Here is a 19,800-nt window from a genome sequence, read left to right on the forward strand (position 1 = left end):
CTGAATGACGGTGGCAAAGAGATGTTCCCTCCTACGAAAGCACAGTCATAGCTGCCTGGTCAAAGCAGCTGTGGGGCTCTAAATGCTGTTAGGGTACCTGCAGAGCCCTACAAATGGAGAAAATATTGAGGATGGAGGATGTGGAGACTAAATGAAGTTCTCCAGATGGGTTGCTGATCCCAGGGACAGAGGCTGCATGTTTCAAAGAGCCAGCACAGCCTTCCTGATGCACACAGCCTGCACAGGCCCACAAGGTTCTTCCCAATGGGAGTCCACAGTGGGGCTGCCCTGCCCAGGGTGACCTGGCCTTTCTCTCTCTGGTGGTTCTTAGACAGGAGCCATCATGTGCTTGATCCTGTAGCTGAGACATGAAAGACTGCTTTCTCACCGTAGCAGAAGCCAAAGGAGCTAGGCCTGGCCCGTGGCTCTCAGTGACGTGGGGATAGAACAGACAAGAAATCAGCCCAACTGACATATGCCCCCCAGATGGAGCTTGGGGCAGGCTTCTGGTCCAGGATGTGCCAAACAGAGCAAATAGGCCTGCCAAGAGACTGTTCCTTCAAGGAGCGTGCCAGCACCAGGCCAGATGCTTTGGCCAAACCCTCTTCCACCCACAGTGCTTTCTACAGCCTCCCAGCTGTCACTTGGGGGATTGGGGGAGGCTCTTTCTCCAACTGAGGACTGTCTTCCTGCACTTCCCACTCCGGATTTCCTTGGGGTGGGGGGTCACAGGTTACAATCTTCCTTGGATCCCCCTTGGCCCCTGGCTACAGTGTCCACTTTCTGACAGTCACTTGGTTTGACTGTGATTTAATTGGGAGCATGCAAAACCCTGATTGTTCCATAATTATAAGGCAGAGAAATTACTGGAGCATCAAAGGTTGCTCCCAATTGCTAGATTAATTGTCCTTCCTTATCTCTTCATAGAAAAGGCCACTCGGCAGAGACAAAAGCCAGCCAGTTTCTATTCTGGAGTAGCCTGACAGGAGGATGAGGGGCTGCTCTTGGCTCCCAGCCACTTCTTCGGGCACACGAAACCTCTGCTGTGCCTTACCAGCCCCAACAGGCTACACGCTTAACGCTGTCACCAAAAAACTAAGGCATCACACAATCCAACTCCAACTCCCCTCATGTTAGCTTGACAGTGACCCTACCTGACTCCTGACTTGCCAGTTCTCAGTGGCATGACCTATTGTCTTGCTTTGCACAATGGTGTGTCGGTGCACAAGAAGGATGAGTGTGCAAAGGCCTTCCCTGTGCCAGGTGCCACATGGTGTCTTCCCTTTCACGACTGCAATTATGCATGTTATATTTTTTATCCTTCTTGCAGATGGGACTCGGGAAGGTTAAGATCACAGCCTAGGAGGGCAGAGCTACGATCTGAGACCAGGAACCTCTCTGGATTACTTTATCTCTGCCCCACTGTTCTCTGGGCCCGTGTTCAAGGTGTGTGGACATGTGGCTGCCCCTGAACACCGGGAAAGCCAGAGCATGAGTGACCGGTGCACATGGATACATTTGATTCTTTCATTTTTCAAGTTCTCGCCAGGCTCTGATTAAATCACCGCAGCTCAAAAGTAAATAAACGTGAGATTAAATGTTCATCTCTCTTGAACATCTACTGTAAGCCCAGCCCTGGGCTCCCCCAGAATGGAAACTGGAGAGAAGCTGATTGAGGTTCTGCTCCAGGGGAGTCCAACCCTAGTCAGGCACCTGGAGAGGTTGTAGTCAGCCAATCCCAAAGGAAGGCCAGCCGTGCAGAGGTTGGGGTTGATGATTTGACCGGTAGATCCAGCTTTCAGAAGGGAATCTGGTGTGGCTGGGCTCTCATGGTGCAGATGGTACGAGGCTTGCTCACCCCTCTGTGTCCAGCACCCAGTGAGAACTCAACCGAGTTCCATGGAGTGAATGAATCAATAAATGGGTACCTCACTGAGCACAGACAGTTGTGTTGTGAATTCTCAAGCCAGGCAAGCTGGAGTCAGGAAAAGGTCATGAACAAGGCATACAAAAGGACACTGTGATGACTGAGGGGGAAGACAGGGAGACAGTGTGAAAGCTCCGGTCCAAGTGTGGATGAGGCTGGAGTCCAAGAACTCATCCACATGGCTGCATGGCTCCTGGACCTGTCCACTTGGAGGAGGCTGCACCTAGGTAGCAGGACTGCGCTAGCACAGGACCCTGGGCTCCACTATCAGCAGGGACCCCAGTGGCGACTACCAGAGACAGCTGTCTCACAAATGCACACCCACTTAGCAGCCAGGGACAGGCAGCCACCGAGGCTCTGAAACCACAGCTGCAACAGAGTGGCCAGCTGTAGGGACTCTGGCTGGCAGAGAGATGGCACATCAGAGACGGCCATGTAGGCACAGATGTGACCCAGGGCCCCTGGGGATACTCCCTGAATATCTAAGGGGAAAGGCTGCCACGAGTTGTCAAGACTAAGCTGGGTGCTATGAAGCCCTCATTGGGCTGGCCAATCCCAGTCACAGGGCTGTGGAAGTTGAGAGGGATCCGTGGATATGCCAGAGTGCAATGCCAGCTCTGTATGAGGGGAAAAAGCAGGCCAAGGTGAGAGACTGCTCAGGGATCAGGAAAGGGGCCAAAGGTACAAAGGAAGGCAGGCAGTGGGGTATGTCATCCAGTGGAGGAGATCAGAGCTTCTGTGCGAAAGCCAGCTCCAAGGCCAGCAGCCAGACCAGCAGACCTATGAGATGGCCTCATGGAGGCCATTTGGGACATCTTGCAGGCGTGGACTGGAGACTGTTTGAACCTTCTCGGCCTTGTATCAAAGGCGGGAATTAAACCATTCTGTTCCACTAAGGCGTTTCATTGACTTCTGGCAAAACACGATGTCCTGCTTCAAAGGGACGGCAGCATTAGGCTTAGGAGGCTCATTGACATCAAAGAAATATTAGCAAACAGCATAAGCAGAAACTAGCTGCACGTGCAGCCCACTCAGGCTGGCCCAAGAACATGTGGGCCCCCGCATCTTGGGAAATGGTGCTGGGGACAAGATGTGTCCCCGCTGTGGGTGGACCCCACATGTTTGCAAAGTAATTCAACATGTTGCCTCAGCAGAGACTGCTCTGGGCTCTTTTGCCACCCGCTCCCCCCCCCCGCATTCCTGTCAGGCTTCAGGTGGGGGGTGGCAGAGCTTGGTGCCTCTAATAGCAAGCCTCCTCCACTCTTTCAAGACCATTGAGAAGAACAGAGCCCACACAGACCAGAACATTCCTCAGAGACGCGGAGACATGGGGGTGGAGAGGGATTTTCTTGATTCCCAGGAGCCCCTGCAGACTGTTCTGGGTGGAGAGTGGGGGGGGGGGGGTCTCAACTGTAATGGAGACCAAAGCAAGCCATTCCCATCCCAGGGTTTCCTAGGCCTCTCTGTTTAGTAGGGCCTTATTAGTTACTGTCCTCATCACTATGACGAAATGTGTCTGTCCATGAGTCTCTGTCGGACTGAGGGTGTAGTCTGTTGGAGCAGGGAAGGCGTGGGAGATAAGTGATTATTTTCGGGCTTATTTTCTTCTGGCTTTAGAGAACGAGACTTCAGCCCTCAGAACAGTGTCACCCCTGTTCAGGGTAGGTCTCTTACCTCAGTTAACCTGGTCTAAATGATCCCTTGATGACAGGCCCAGAGATTTGTCCCCAAGATGATGCTAGACACTGCCCAATCTGTTCCCTCTTTATTCTCCTCTTCCAAACACATCTGCTGGGTACAGGTCATGGTCTTCATCCCACATGGATGGACAGACAGACGGACAGACGAACGGACATGCAGGTGGTTCAAGAGAGAAAAGAAAAGAAAATCCACAAGTTGCAAAGGTTTCCTGCCACACTTCCCCCACACCTTTGTCTGGAAGTGGCAGCATGTTATGGACTCTGAGGCCATATATTTGCCCACAATTTATTATCCAATAACATTTGAAGTGCCTGAAATTTGCAGAATATGGGCTTGTGGTACCCTGGAAGAGGCTTCTGGTAGAGTACTATGCCGTTCCCTGCCCTTGGCTTCCTCCATCTTGGATTAGGGCCCCACAAGGGCTCATAAACTTGTTCTGCAAAAGGAAACAAGTGTGGGGAAGAGCAGCTCTGAGATTTCAAACAAGGTTTCTGATGTGTTCCTTAGGTGCCCACTGTGCACAGTATTCTTCTGTCCATGGAGACCCTGGAGACTACCCCAAGGGAAGTGAGGGTCATGACTTAGAGCCACACAGGTAAGGCCAACGCTGGTAGGATGCTGCAGCCAGGTTCCAGAGAGTCAAGAGCCAGGGAAGCCTGGGGATCCCATATAGACACTCCACCACTAACAGGGGACCCTGTACATTGAGACAGATGATGTCCCTTTCTGTGAGCACTTAGCCCTACAGTGTGGTGGTGGCACAGCTCTCAGTGTTAGCTGCCAATAGAAAATCCAGGAGCCTGGGAGTCATAAGAATGTAGAATTGCCATCAACCTTCTGTAGCCACCCATCACCATAGAAACAGATTAATCCCGAGGCCCCTACAGATGAAGCACATTCAAATATGGTTCCAAGGATGGTGGACTTGGCTGCAGTGAGGGTCATGGAGCTACATCACTCAATAGCTTCTCTGCTACCTGTGAAAATCAAGGCCACAGGACAGCTTTTCAGAGCAGACCCTGGAGCCAGCCCTACCAAAGCCTTAGCTCATGCATGGACCCATGTGCACCCCAAGACCTGCTTTCCTGGGCTCAAGTAGCCCTGAGTAACTTGGCAATTTTTTTCTGTGCCCATGGTCCAAGCTGAGAGTGGCCTTGGCCCTGCTCCATTCTTTCAGCATTTGCCTCAGGCCTTCCTCTCCACAGCACAGTGTGAGGCCATATGTATGCCCTGGCCACACCATGGACAGTTGTTATCCCATGCCACTATATATGCTTAAGTCGTCACTAGGCATGCCTCAGTGAACAAGAAGCCAAATTGACCCAAGAACTTCCTATCAGGTAAGGGTCGGAGAGCTGAGAGCTGAAAATGACTAGCGATAGCCCTACCCGCAGGAGGCCCCTCCAGCCTTGCTCTCGCTCTTTAGAGCATCTGAGAAGTGATCTTCAGGACTAACAGGAACTGAAGGCGTTGGTTGCCTACAATGCCCATGTTTTCCGTGTCTGCTTTGCACCCACCACTGGGGTCTGCAATAAAAAAGACACAGTCTTTGCTTCTGTGGAGCTTAAAGCTTGGCCTGGGGGTTGGTGGATGTGCATAACTATAGGAACATTGACTTACAGGACATGAAGAACACAAAGCTGGTCTGTGACTGGACAAAGAAGTCCCAGCACACTGAAGGTAAACTATTTTAGGAAAGAGACAAAGGAGGAGGCAGGAGGATGGAAAAGAATGTCAGATACAACCTGTGCAAACACCTGGGTCAGTGAGGAATTTGGTACCTTGAAAAATATAAAAATGATGGCAGAACATTTTCCCCATTTTATGGAGTGGGAAGCCAAAGAACAGAGAAATAGAGCCAGGTACTCAAAGTCACATAGCCAAGAAGCAGGTCCATGGATGAGAATCCAGACTCATGTTGTCCTAAAGGAACTACATGCTTTCCCTATAGCCCCAAAGCCCACCTTCCTTACTAGACACTGGTGTGGGGTCCTACTACTCAGACTCAAAGCCTAGCCTTTGGTCCAGTCACCTGCCATAGGGAGATGTCCTGACTGCCCCCCCACGACCAGCTGTTCCACCTGTACCGTACACATGCTCACTTCGCTGCCTAAGATTTAAACAGCTAATAAGTTTTTCATCTCAACAGTCCCAGCTGTGACCTGGAGGGAATGGGAGCTTGGAGCGTGGAGGATAAGCTGCGAGAATGTGGAATTGGGAAGTGGCCACCTCCTTCAAAAACAAAAGCGTGTTTTCGCTCCAGACATCTCAAGGGCCTCTCGTCTTCCCAGTCACCCTCCAGAGTGCTTGCCACTTGTCAAGTGACTCATTTCATCGACAATTCAATTGGCCCAAATTACATTATGAATGTAAATTTACATCTGCCAATCAGTGTGACTTGGACATCGCTGTCTGTGCTGATTGGGGTCTCCAGCTCCAGGCCACATTTTGCCCACTAAGCGTAGGTTCCTCTGAGGACCAGAAGGTAGGACCAAGGCCTGGGTGTTATATACCAGAGTTCCAGGGTACCCAGGTTGAAGGAGGGAATTAATCCAAACTCTTTTGGATCAAACTGGAATGGGACCAGGGAACACGCTGGTAGAGCATTTGCCGATGGGCTGCCAAAACAGACTTAATACAAACAGAAGCTGGAACATTCTTGTAAGGAGACTGTCCCCTAGGGAAGTAAGGGTGACAGAAAAGAAAGTACGTGGACCTGGAGGTCACGCCGCTCAGGTTCACAGTCCAGCTGTGCCACATGTCTGCTCTGCAGCCTTGGATAGGTTGCCTGGCTTCTCTGGACCTCACTTGTCTCTCCTATAAAATGGAGATGAATTTTGTCCTCTGCATAAGACAGTGATGAGATAATTTTTATTGAGAACAGGGCCCAGTATCCCACAGGCACTCACAGTTGTCGACAGCATCATTTATACTTGCATCTTTCCTGAACTGCATCATCAAGGCCCCGCAGTTGGTACTGTGATAACTCATGGTCACATATTTCTCATTCCTGCTCTGGCAGGTGGACATCACAGGAGAGCAATGGACAAGACACTTGAGGCACAGAGCAGGAGACACCTGTGCTTGTTCAAACCAAACTGCTGGCAGAGCTGAGGAACCTGAGGCAGGACTTGTCCCTAGTGTCACATGGCCCATTGTATAGGACTCAGTAGGGGTCAGAGTGAAATTAAACCTGACAGCCCAGGAAGTGTTTCTTTGGCTAAGAGTATGTTGAGCCCTGTTTTTCAGTTCTTCGCTGGTCTCTCTAGCCCCGTGCCTCTTGTCCTGAGTTCTATTGTCTACCTCACTCCTGGAAGTAGCAGGGCTGTGACCTCCTCTGTGACCCCAGGGAGCTGCTTTGTGTGTCTCTGCCCCATAAGCCTCTTAGACTCTGCATATTTCCTCCTAGCTGTCTCTTCTCTGTCACTCTGCACCACAGAAGCACTGTGGGCCCCAGAGTCCACCCATCCACATTGCCCCTCCCACCTGCCCTACCCTTCTGGAGCCTTCTTTGCCTGAAGATATCAAAAACAGAATCTTTCACCCAAAGCACTGTTCAGTGTGATGAGTCCCTCCTTCTCCATGAGGGATGGGGAGTAGAACACCAGAGAGCTGGGGATCAGTACAGAGAAAGCCAGGCTTTGCCCCAGGGTCACCCCACCATGCTCCTGCAGCCCTTGCACCTGCTCTTATAGCACTGTGTGATGGGTTCTTTCAAAAAAAAAGTTATCCCCATTTGATTGTCTTTATTGTGACACTAGGTCTTGTACCTTTGGTCCCACACACACTATGCAAACACTCTCATCCCTAGTCTTGATATAGTCATTTCAATGCCTTCAATAATAGCACAGTTTCTGATACCAGGAAGGAAAAGAAGAATGAGAGAGAAAGGGAGGGAGGGAGAGAGGATGGGAGGAAAGGAAGGAGGGAAGGAAGGAAGACAGGCCACCATCAAGTTCTTCCTCATGGCTAGAATGTTTCTGTAAAGTTAATCACACAGACACACACACACACACACACACACACCCTACCAGCCCATACAATCCTCTCTGTTTAGGGTCTGGCTCTGAGTTCTGGGGTCAGTGGATAACTAGGATGTGGCTTTAGACTGGGCAGCAGGGCAGACAAGCCAGTAAACCCTGGGAAGCACAGCTGCTCCCGGCCACAAACGCTGCCTGCCCAGCATGGCAGCTGTGGCACGGTAGGAATTCATCTGTTAAGGCACGGGGCCTGTCTTCTCATTGTCCTTTTGATGTGATGACAATTTGACCTTGAGCAAAGAGGAAATAAGAGATAATGGAGAGTTCTGGGGGGCTGTAAGCTTTAGGGTTGCCTGGGTTGCTGGGACAGCAGCAGGGAAAGGAGTGGGGCCTTGGTGTCTGCCCTGAAAGCCTACACAGGGCAGTGCTGGGAGGAAGAAGGGGCCAGAGGGAAACAGTGAGTCTGGGCTGGATAGGATGGCAGAAGGAACTATGGGCCCAGCTCCCACAGTCTTCTCTGCCAAAGGAATCAACACCCCACCCCCAGAACTGTAGCAACTAAAGGTCTTGCTCTCCTGGCAGGAGACACAGGGACAGGAAGTGGCATTTCGTGGCACTCTGATCAGGGGCGCGAAAACCACCACTTCCCTAAATTGGTTTTCCGACAGTAAATTATAATTGCTCTCCATGTTCTAGAACTCAGGGACTGAGATTAATTACGGCTCCGTATCCTATGGTGCTCTGAACTTTAAGCACAGCATGGTGTGCAGATTGTTAATAAGCGGGAGGATCTGGGGGACTTTTCAGAGGAGCAAATAGAAAAAGGGAAACTATTCGAATTGGAGGACACACAGGGAAGTTGGGAAGGGCTCTTCGTTCAGGGACCTAGACACACCATGGCTCCCTAGAATGGAGACCCTGGCAGGCCTCCCCCTGCTAGACAAGGCGGAACCCTCCTAGCCTGCCGGTGACCCCATATGTTATAACAGACCAGCAGCCGGACTTAGAGACTCTCAGGTAGGGCACACGATCAGGCTATCCGAGCGTAGAGCTGGGAAAGCCAGGCCCCCAGCGCCACTGTCACTCACTCAGCAAAATGTGGTCCTGCCTGCTGTCTTCAGGATCAGAGTCCCAGGGGTTTGAGCAAAATCTCTCATTTTTGTAATTGGAACTGATAGCTTTTTACATACCTTATGTGGCCAAATAAAATACATTCAATATAGGATAAATTTGAAACCTCTACATCAGAAATCAAACTGTTTCTTCCCTCGGGTGAAAGACAGGCTTGAGCCTCTGAGGATACCTTCTTTGGAAAGACTTTCTCTGAGGAGATAAGAGGCATACTCTGAAGAGATGTTCTCTGAGGAGAGTTCTGCCACCCTTCTGACTCCCAGCTCTTCACTAGCAAGATGATTCTCTCTGTAACATACTACATTCCCCTCATCTTCTCAGCTGCCCCCTCATAATGCTGAATCCCTTGGCAGGCACAGATTACATGTCCTATGTACAAAACAACTAAGAAAAGACCTACAACAAAGCAAGAGTTTTCAATGATGTTTGTTGAAGAAATATTGCATCCATTTCAAACCCCATCCCAACCGTTATTCATCCTCTTCCTTATACACCAATTAGCTCCGTCAAAATATTGATTTGGGTTGAGGGAGCAGGATGTTTGGGTTGGATGTTGCCTGGATGTGCTGGAGCATACCTATAATCATGGCTGAGGAGGCTGAGGTGAGGCATGGTAAGTCAGGGCCCATCTGGACTACATAATGAGCCCAGAACCAACCTGAAATAAACCCTATCTCAAACAACAGAAAGCATCCAATATCCCTTCTATCCCCTTCACCAGGCTTCCCGGTGCTGAGGTTCTGAGAAGGTTAAAAGTAGAAGTGACCTAGAGTGACAGCCACTGAGTAGAGGAAAAGAGAGCTGGGAAGGACAATCACAAGGTCAAGCTCCGGGGCACAGCTGAGCTGAACCCAGATGACAGAGTTTTGTGAGGTAGAGAGGCTCCTCACTTTCCTACCAGGGCCCAAACTGCTCATCTTCCCACCCCTCCTTCACTCTCAGATCCCCCTCCCCCTGACACACATATGCTAGGACTCTATCCCTCAGCACCCTCCATCCTGGAAGAGGACTGTGGCAATTTCACTTTCCCAAGAGTCCTGGAAGCCCCACAGCCTGCTATGTACTCTCTCCAGGATGCTCTGAGGCTATTCATTTAATAGAAAACAGAAAACATCATGCCAAATGGGAAATAAATTTACTATACTGAAACACATTCTCACCACAGGTCACATGATGGCTGTGTCTGTTCCTTGGCCATAGTGATGGAACACACTGATCCTCAACCCAGAGTGGTCATAGCCTCCCCTCCTAGAACAGGGAGTGATATTTGGGCCATTGTCCAGATACACATTCAGGTGATGTATGGGCTGGCCTCCTTTTCTCCTTCCTTCTCACAGCTGGAAACAGAGAAGGAAGCAAAAGGAAACTGAGGCAGGAAACAGACGAAGTAGGCAGCACAGGCTTGGGGGAATGACAGGTGTGGATTCAGGTTCCAACCCATCGTCTGTAGAGATGTGGGAAGAGCACAATCCACGCATTTCTGGATACAGAGCACTAAGTGCCTTGTACGTCTTAACTTCTAGAAAGAGGAAGAAAGAAAGGTATACGTTATATACATATACACTGTTCACCTTTTTAAAACCAATTTTAACCATTTTATGTGCATGAAGGGATCAGATCTTCTGGAACTGGAGTTACAGACAGTTATGAACTGCCATGTAGATGCTGGGAATTGAACCCGGGTCCCCTTGGAGAACAGCCAGTGCTCTTAACTGATAAACCATCTCTCCAACCCCTAACTTTAACAATTTTAGATTGAGGTTACACAAATGTGCAGAAAATTTTCATATACCCGGGGAATTCACTGTGGTCCCTTTAAAATAGCACAGCACGAAAACCACAGTCCTGACAATGGGATGAACAATACATAAAGGACCTCCCTTTTACCAGAGGGAGGGAGGGAGGGAGAGAAGGAAGAAGGGGAGTTCTATGAACAGAACCACACATCGCATGGTGGTCAGCTCAGCATATTGCTTATATCAGTAGCTCATTCTTTTTTATTGCTAAGCAGTGCTCCATTGAATAAGTGTCCCTCAGTCTGGCCATCTACCATGTCTCATCTTAGCTATTAGAAATCAAAGTGAGATGAGAATTCTATATCAGGAGTTTTCAGAGTCTGTTAATTGAGGTGGGAAGACTTAAGTCAGTTAATTGAGGTGGATGTCACCATTCCTTGGGCTGGGATCTGAGACAGAATAAAAGGAAGAATGTAAGCAGAATACAAGGATTCCTCTTGCTCTGCCCGCTGACAGCAGATACAATGACACCAGAGGTCTCACGCTCCTGCTGGCTCACTGGCCGTGATAGACTATACTCAGACTATGAGGCAAAACAAACCCTGAGAAAAGTGGCTAACACACCACTTCATATCCCATTTACCCCAGAGCAGCCTGTCTGGTCCTGATGTTGCATCCCATGGCCAGCATTCCATGCACAACTCACAAAACCCAGAGCTCCTTATCAGAATAGAAAGTCAGATTTCTTCTTTTGACGTTGCATCGTATATTCTTGGATGGATTTCTGTACAAGTTACTTTACTGTATCTATAAGGTAGATACAGAAACTCCATAATGGAGGAAAGGTTTTTTGGTTTTGGTTTTGGTTTTGGTTTTGGCTCACTGTTTTTAGGACTTCAGCCTATTGTGGTGGGGAAGATATGTCCATGGGAGCACACGGTGGGGCATCCTGGTTGACCAGCAAGCAGAAAGAGCAGTGGAAACCAGAGGCAGGCATAACCTGAAAGACCCACCCACCCACTTCTGCCAGTCAGAGCCCACCTCCCAAATGTTAGCCAGCTCTCCAGAACAGTGCCAACAGGTGGGAATCCAGGATTCAAAGCATGAGCCTGCATAGGATGTTTCAGATTCAGACCACAGCAGATGCACTCCAATATTGATTTAACTGATCTCCCTTGGGTCAGCATTTGTGTATTTCCAATTGCGGTTGTTTCCTCTGTTTGCAGCCCAACTCTAAACACACATATTGAACCGCCTTTGCAAATGCATGTGCATCTTGCTTCCCTTTAGCGGAGTCTACCAGCGATGCCTTTGACTGCGAGGAAAGGAAACCCTGGTTGAAGCAGCTTCTGGATCATTGCACAGTCAGACAGTACATTCATAGGTAGAGTGGTATCATGAGGTCCAGGAAAGCAGCCCAGGAGGAAGCAGGACCCTCCCCCTCCCTGGTCTATACACTCCGTGTGTGTGTGTGTGTGTGTGTGTGTGTGTGTGTGTGTTTATCCTTCTCCCTCAGTGAAGGCAGCTTTCTCCAGAGAGCAAACATGACCATGGGCTATGTTTGAGTGTTAACGTTGCAGCTGTGCACTCTGTAAAGGACAGCCTCTGGGGCCAGTTCTATGACTGGGGTGTCAGAGAAGGGCTCCATCCTAGTATGAGTGGTGAGTGGTGTTCGGATCATCTAAGGCTTATAGGGCAGTTTCTTGTTTGTGTGCGTGTGTTTACATATGTGCAGGTGTGCGTGTGTGTGTGTGTTGTGCGTGTGTGTGTGTGCAAGTAGAAGAGAGGAGAACTCACTTACCTTTCACTGTGGCATCATCCCTCAGGACCTTGTCCAACTTGGTCTTTGAGACAGGGTTTTTCACTGACCAGGGAATCGTTGACTTGTCTAGGCTGATTGGCCAGCAAGACCCAGGGTCCCTACTGTCTCCACCTTCCCAGAACCAATATTTTAAGCATTCACATGCCACCACAACAGCTTTTTACGTGGGTTCTGGAATGATCACTCTGCTTACTGAGCAATCTCTTCAGCCCCTAGAAGGCAGTTTCTGACATCAGTGTGCTCAACAAAGAGATCAGAAAATGGACACACACACAAAATTCTCCTATCTCAGACTCTGTTGGACTCATCGCTGACTTCTCCCATCACCAACAACCACAACCAGCACCCAAGAGATGCTGCAGACATGCAGCTGGTCCTAAACAAGATAGATGTCAATCAATCAAGCATTCTAGTAAATTGTCTCTTATTGCTTTGCATGCTGCGGGAATGGTCATTCCAAATAGCCCCGTTAAATTCCTCTGTGGGGCAGGTTTTCTTTACCTAAATGATCCCAGCAGGTTTTGCTTAAAGTGGGGCATGCCAGTAGTCTCATTTCCTGGGGGAAACCTTTGATTTTCCTGACAACCCACTGAGATGGGCGCGGATGCTCTGAGGGCAAGCGGTTAATGGCTGTGAAAGCATTTCTGACCTCTAAGTGGTACAGAAGCATGGACCTCCCTGTGACTATTATGATTATCCTCATTTCATCTCTTCTTTGATGAGCTTTACACTGCAATTTTGGAAGTGGAATTGGAGGCACGTCCCCAACAGTTCGACCTCCTGGAACTCCTCGAAGGCTCAGTCTGGGACCTCAGAGCCTCATTTCCCAGGGGCATATTGCTTCTATTAAATGCAACATAAAGCGGGTTCTGCAGCCAGAGGCATTGGCACTGGGAATAAAAGCAGGTACTAAGGCAGTGGTTTCCTAAAGAGCATTTAACCATCTTTAAATAACCGTATCCCAGAGCGGTCCTTTCTAGCCTATTTGAGGCTTATAAAGTAGCAGTCTTTCTGGTATACTCAACTTATGCAGAGTACATGCTGTCCTGGAAGTGAACTGAGTTAGCTGTGCATTCTGCTGAGGTCCAAACAGTGGAAGAAAAGGCCACTTGAGCGATTGTATGTGTTATTCTCCAGTGTGTGCTATCGGGAAGACACTGTGGCAGAGTCCCCAGGTCTGACCTTATGGGCACATGATACTGAGGGATACAGCAAGCCTGACCTTGGGACCTTCATTTTTTATGGCCCTTGGAGCCTCACAAGGCTCTGGAAGATCTCGCCCTACCCACAAACTCCTCTTCTCCAAGGCTTCTTCCTCCCTTCTTCACAGTCCCCAGCTCTTCTCTTCCCCTGTAGAATCCATCTCTCTTGGACCACTCTCCTTACTGGGTCTTCTTCAGAGCATTCTCCCCGTCTCACGATGCCCAACTGCAGGCAAATGGACTCAGTTCTTCCGGCCTTTGTCACACATCGGGCCCCTGGAGGTGCAATCATTTCTCTTGTATACCACAGACAGCTCATCGTTCTTCTCAAGGTCTTGGATGTTGACTGAAACCCCAGCACCTTTGCTGGGCTCTGTCTCATTAGACAGTTGCCCAGCTGCTTTCTGCCTTTACACTCAGGCCTCCTCAGCCAATTAATTTGACCCCATTGTGACTTTTGGCAGACACCCCGAGAAAGCAGCTAGGGTCAGAGTCTTATTATTATTAAGTGGGAGTCTCCTAGGAGCTTGCCACTCCAGCCTTCCTTCTCCCTCAGTTCCATTGCCAGACAGGCTCCAGGAGCCCAAGGAGCATGACTGGAGCCTGGCACCAGTGGTTACTGTAGCCCATCAGCTCAGAAGGAGGCTGAGCGATACTAGGACATCAAAGCAAATACTACATGGAGTCTGGATACTAAATAAAAGTATATGAAAATGTTAGAGATTGGGCAACAGGCATCTACATGAAGCACACTGGAGGAAGGATAAACATACGAGAGTAGTTAACACAGACTCTCTGAAGCCCATGGCTTCCAAAACCAACAGGCCACTGGGGCCTGAGGAAGAGCAGCTAGGCAGGTATTGTGCCTGCCCTCCTGGTCACATCTTGGGGACTTAAGTTTCTCTTCCTGTCACTACACAACAGTAACTAGACAGAAATAGTTTCACAGAAGACAGATTGATTTTAATTTACAGTTCAAGAGGCAGTCCCTTGCAGTGGGGAAATCAAGGCAGGAGCTTGAAGACATTGCTTGCATCCTATTCCTTAGCACGGACAGAGAGCAATGCATGCATCCTGTTGCTCTGTTTGTCTCCTTTGGTTATCCAATCCAGGATCCCAGCCAGGGACCGGTGCCAATCACAGTGGGACAGTCCTCTTACCTCAATTAAGGTAATTAAGACAGTGCCTCCCAGGCATGCCCGGAGCCCTTTCTCCCAGGTAATTCTAGATTCTGTCAAATTGACAAATAATACGAACCATGGGGGAGCGGGGAGTTCCAGCAGAGGCATGGTCCTCTCCCATTTCCATCAGACAAGCACTGCTACCTGTAAAGGCAGTCACTAGAACCCAGCTGGGGGAGGGGCACATGAGCTCGGTAATTTTCCCTTAGACACGATTCCAGAGAAGAGCTGGAAGAAAGATACAGAATGTATAAAGGACTCCAGTGGGAAGCATCCCTTAGCTGTGCTAAGCCCAAAGAGAACCTTCCCATGCAAGAGGCCGTAGATTCTCCCGTTGTCTGGTGTGTTCTTGCCTGAATCCGAAGTTCTGCCCACATCATTCTGCTGCTGTGTGACACTGTTCCTGGGGAGACATGAAGAAGCGTCTTCTCACACCAGATAGGGAACAGACACAGACCAAGTAAGGATAACCACCAACACCCAACTTGATGAACCAATGAGCTTACTGAGATTCCTTATGGGAGTATGAGAGTGAGGGGTCACTTACGGCAGAACCGATGTCAAAGGTGTCGGCATGGGTACTGACTGGTGAGAGCTAAAGCCTAAAGAGCACTGCACAGCCTGCAGACAACTGGGCAGATTGCAGTGTCTCGTCTAGGCAGTTCGACTAGTCTTAGTCTCCTTAGCAGCCTTTTTGTTTCTATGACTATGTGGTTTGAATAAAAGATGGCCCCCACAGACCCATAGGGAGAAGCACTATTAGGAGGTGGGGCCTTGTTGGCGGAAGTGTGTCACTGGGGACAGACTTTGAGGTATCAGATACTCAAGCCATGCCCAGTGTGGCAGTCTCTTTCTGCTGCCTGAAGATTCAGACGCAGAACTCTTAGCTCCTTCTCCAGCACCATGTCTGCCTCAAACCACCATGCCTCCTACCACGACAATAATGGACCAAACCTCTGAAACTGTAAACCATCCCCAATTAAATGTTTTTCTTCATAAAAGTTGCCATGGTCATGGTGTCTCTTCAAGGCAGTAAAACTCTAAGACAATGATCTTGAAAACAGAGGGACCTAGTAGCATCTAGTCTGTTTCAGGGACTTCCTGAAGCTTTTGAATTGTTTACTTCCTGAACCCTAAAGAGCCTCCCCTCCAAAGTTCTTAAGTCTTTAGAACTTGAGTCTTCCCAAGCTGCTTCAGAAGAAATCACTTCACAACACCTGTCAGAACCATTCTGCTGGAGAACTTACACAGAGAGAAAATCAACCTTTCCCAGCCCCCCTGCACAGCTCTTTACTGGACTGATGTTTTGCTCATCATTCCATGTCCCAGAACAATGAGCCTTCGAACATGTGTGAACTTCACTTATTCTCCAGTTCAGCCTTGCCGAAGAGTGAACGCATGCCCATTGCTGGTTTAGAGGCACATGATACAGCAGTGAACAAAACCGACTTCAAAGTTCCCTGCTTTCTAGCTCCCAGAATATTTCTTTTTAAAAGTCCCTGAAGGGAGGATTTTTCTCCCTTAAAGCTGCTACTCACTGCAGCCTGCATTCCTAACTCCTGAATTGATACCATAAAACACCTGACCCTTCTAAAGTAGTTCAGAGAGATAGCTGAATAGGTTTGGATTGAGTGGGACCTTCGTTAAGGCAAATCACTCACTATTCCATAGGCAAGCACTGTGTTAGGTAAAAAAGAGATTAAAGAAATGGACATAGCAACTATGCAGGTATCACCCAGGGAAAGGTGAGTGCTTTTATGAAGCCGATAAAGAGTCCAGGATGCAAGGACGAGATTCACATAGGCAAGTTTCCTCTACTACATTGAGAAAAACAGTCAAGTTTATAAAAAATAAGATTCTGAACAACAATAAGATGAGAACGCAATAAATACAATTTCAATGGTTAGCCAAAATGAAGTAAGAAGGATCAGATTTGCCCCTCCATGAACCCCCTCCCCCAAATTCCTGAAGCAATACCTTGCAAGACATGGAGCAGGTGAGCGAGGGCAGTGATTCTTTAAGGAAGGAAAGTGAAGCAGTTGGACTTTTGGTGGCCTCTGCCCTGCAGGGGACCTCCCAGGCTACAACACAGGCCAGGAGGCTGTAAAGAGGTCTTTACCTGCCAGGAAGAAAATAGTAAAGTAAAATAGTGCACAGCTCCTCACACTGGGTCACATCCCATGTGGCATTGGGTAACCGAATGAGGGGGTTGTGAAAAACTGAGCAACAGTAAAAGCTTCCTGAATACACAGTGAACACAAACCAATAGGAAACTCAACGTGTTGTGAACCGGGCATATTTCTGAAAGCATGTGCCCATGTTGTGCAGTGACCCAGCTTCCTTGGGAAACAGTGACCTTGTTTCCCAAAACACTCACACACACTGCGCACTGCACATGTTGGCATACGACGCCAATGAATGCTGCCTACAACCCCCTCTGCTCAGATTCCAGATGATTCTATGCTGGAAGCCGTGGAGTTTTTATTGTGCAAAGTTCTCCACTTTTGTAGAAACATCCTGATTTAATTACATAAAACAAAGGCTTTTCTTATTTTCCCATCACCGCTCCTCGGTAAGTTCAAGTGAGCCCAGCTTTGAATTGCATTGTCTTAGACTGTTTGATTTTTCAAATTGCTATTTGATTTAGTTTTCACTAAAAATCAATACAGGAATTTTGGCTAAGGATTAGAAAGTATTTCCAACAATTTCTTAAATAGCCTGAAATATAAGTTTACTATTCTGTACTATGTATTTATGTGAAGTGGTGTTCTCGGTACCAACAATTGCTTTTTTTTATTTTAGTTTTCATTTGATATTTTTTGGAGACAGGATTTCATGTAGCCTAGGCTAGTCTAGAACTAGCAATAGAGCTGCAGGTGACCTTAAATTCTGGTCCTCTGACCTCAATTTCAGGTAGTAGAGTTACAGACATGTACCACCACCCCTGGCAATTGTAAAATCAAAAATATTCATCAGGCCTGAAGCCAGCTGAAGATTCTCTACACACTGCAGTATCAAATACTCAGCCATGATTTAGTGGTTTATGTAAGAATAAGCAGTCCTACCATCTCATTGGGATGCTAATTTGCTTTCTTTTTAATAGGTAGTAAAAAAAATTGTGCATCTAAAAGAATAAATTTTATTTTAAATCTATTGCTTTACTAGAATTGTCTTTCATTTATTTGCCTATTTTATATACCCGAATACCAATAGTTGTGTAAAAATCTCTAACAAAAAGGGGTTATGGGTGCAAAGAAACCTTGAAATGAGCTATAGTTGCCCCCAACCCATGAGACTTCTTTCCAAGACCCCAAGGAGATGCTTAGCCCTATGGACAGTACCAAGTCTTAAATATACTATGTTCTTTCCTCTATATATAAAACTATGATTATGGACAATTTATCAATTAGACACAATAAGAACTTAATGACAACAGCTATTAGGAACAACTACAATAAAAGTTACCTGAATGGGATCTTTCTCAAAATAGCTTCCTGCACTGTGCACACACACCCTTTCTACTGCAATGATGTGATACACCCAAGCGATGGGGTGAGATGGACGAATGAAGGATGTAAGCTTGTGACATAATGTCAGGTTGCCACGTTAGGCCACCACGAAGTGAAAGTTCACCCAAGAGAACTAGACGGCAGGAAATAATCAAATCGAGAGCTGAAATCAACAAAATAGAAACAAAGAAAACAATACAAAGAATCAATGAGACGAAGACTTGGTTCTTCAAGAAAAATCAACAAAACAGACAAACCTTTATCGAAACTAACCAAAAGGCAGAGCGAGGATGTCCAAATTAACAAAATCAGAAATGAAAAGGAGGATATAACAACAGACACGGAGGAAATACAGAGGATCATCAGGTCATATTTTGAAAAACTGTAATACACAAAATTGGAAAATGTAAAGGAAACGGACAACTTTCTGGATAAATATCACTTACCAAAATTAAATCAAGACCAGATAAGCAAATTAAATAGACCTATAACTGCTAAAAAAATAGAAACAGTCATCAAAAGTCTCCCAACCAAAAAAAGCCCAGGACCAGATGGCTTCAGCTCAGAATTCTGCAAGATTTTCAAAGAAGAACTACTACCAATACTCCTCAAATTGTTCCACATAATAGAAACAGAAGGAACATTGCCAAACTCTTTTTATGAGTCTACAATTACACTGATAGCCAAAACACACAAAGACATTACTAAGAAAGAGAATTACAGACAAATCTCACTCATGAACATTGATGCCAAAATACTCAATAAAATACTGGCAAATCAAATCCAAGAACACATCAAAACCATCATCCACCATGATCAAGTTGGCTTCATCCCAGAGATGCAGGAATGGTTCAACATAAGAAAATCTGTCAATGTAATCCACCATATAAACAAACTGAAAAAATATAAACCACATGATCATCTCATTAGATGCTGAAAAAGCTTTCAACAAAATACAATATCCCTTCATGATAAATGTCTTGGAGAGAGCAGGGATACAAGGAACATACCTAAACAAAATAAAGGCAATATACAGCAAGTCAACAGCCAACATAAAACTAAATGGAGAGAAACTCCCAGAAATTCCACTGAAATCAGGAACAAGACAAGGTTGTCCACTTATCTCCATATCTATTCAATATAGTTCTTGAAGTCCTATCTAGAACAATAAGACAACAAAAGGAGATCAAAGGGATACAAATCGGAAAAAAAAAAGTCAAACTCTCACTGTTTGCTGATGATATAATAGTTTACATTAAGCAACCCCAAAAATTCTACCAAGGAACTTCTACAACTCATAAACACTTCCATTAATGTAGCAGGATACAAGATTAACTAAAAAAAATCAGTAGCCCTCCTTTACACAGATGAGAAATGAGGTGAGAAAGAGATCAGAGTAACATCACCCTTCACAATAGTCACAAATACCATAAAATATCTCAGAGTATCTCTAACCAACCAAGTGGAAGACTTGTATGACAAGAACTTTAAATCTTTGAAGAAAGAAATTGAAGAAGACACCAGAAAGTGGAAAGAGATCCCATGCTCTTGGGTAGGTAGAATTAACATAGTAAAAATGGCAATCTTATTAAAAGCAATCTACCGATTCAA

The 19,800-nt window shown here is 47.1% G+C and overlaps 1 long non-coding RNA gene across 1 annotated transcript; it reads right to left on the minus strand.

Annotated features, from left to right (window-relative positions):
• Positions 1–9,867: 9,867 nt before the first annotated feature.
• LOC121455392 lies at positions 9,868–16,791 on the minus strand. Its single transcript, XR_005975488.1, has 3 exons — positions 16,658–16,791; positions 14,757–15,083; positions 9,868–10,258 (listed from the first exon to the last, which is right to left on the minus strand). It is a non-coding gene; the product is annotated as an uncharacterized LOC121455392 (long non-coding RNA).
• Between the last annotated feature and the right edge of the window lie 3,009 nt (positions 16,792–19,800).

This window comes from Microtus oregoni, unplaced genomic scaffold (genome assembly GCF_018167655.1).
Source record: "Microtus oregoni isolate MIOR12 unplaced genomic scaffold, Mior012 000013F_ref0000133, whole genome shotgun sequence".
Lineage (NCBI taxonomy): Eukaryota > Metazoa > Chordata > Mammalia > Rodentia > Cricetidae > Microtus > Microtus oregoni.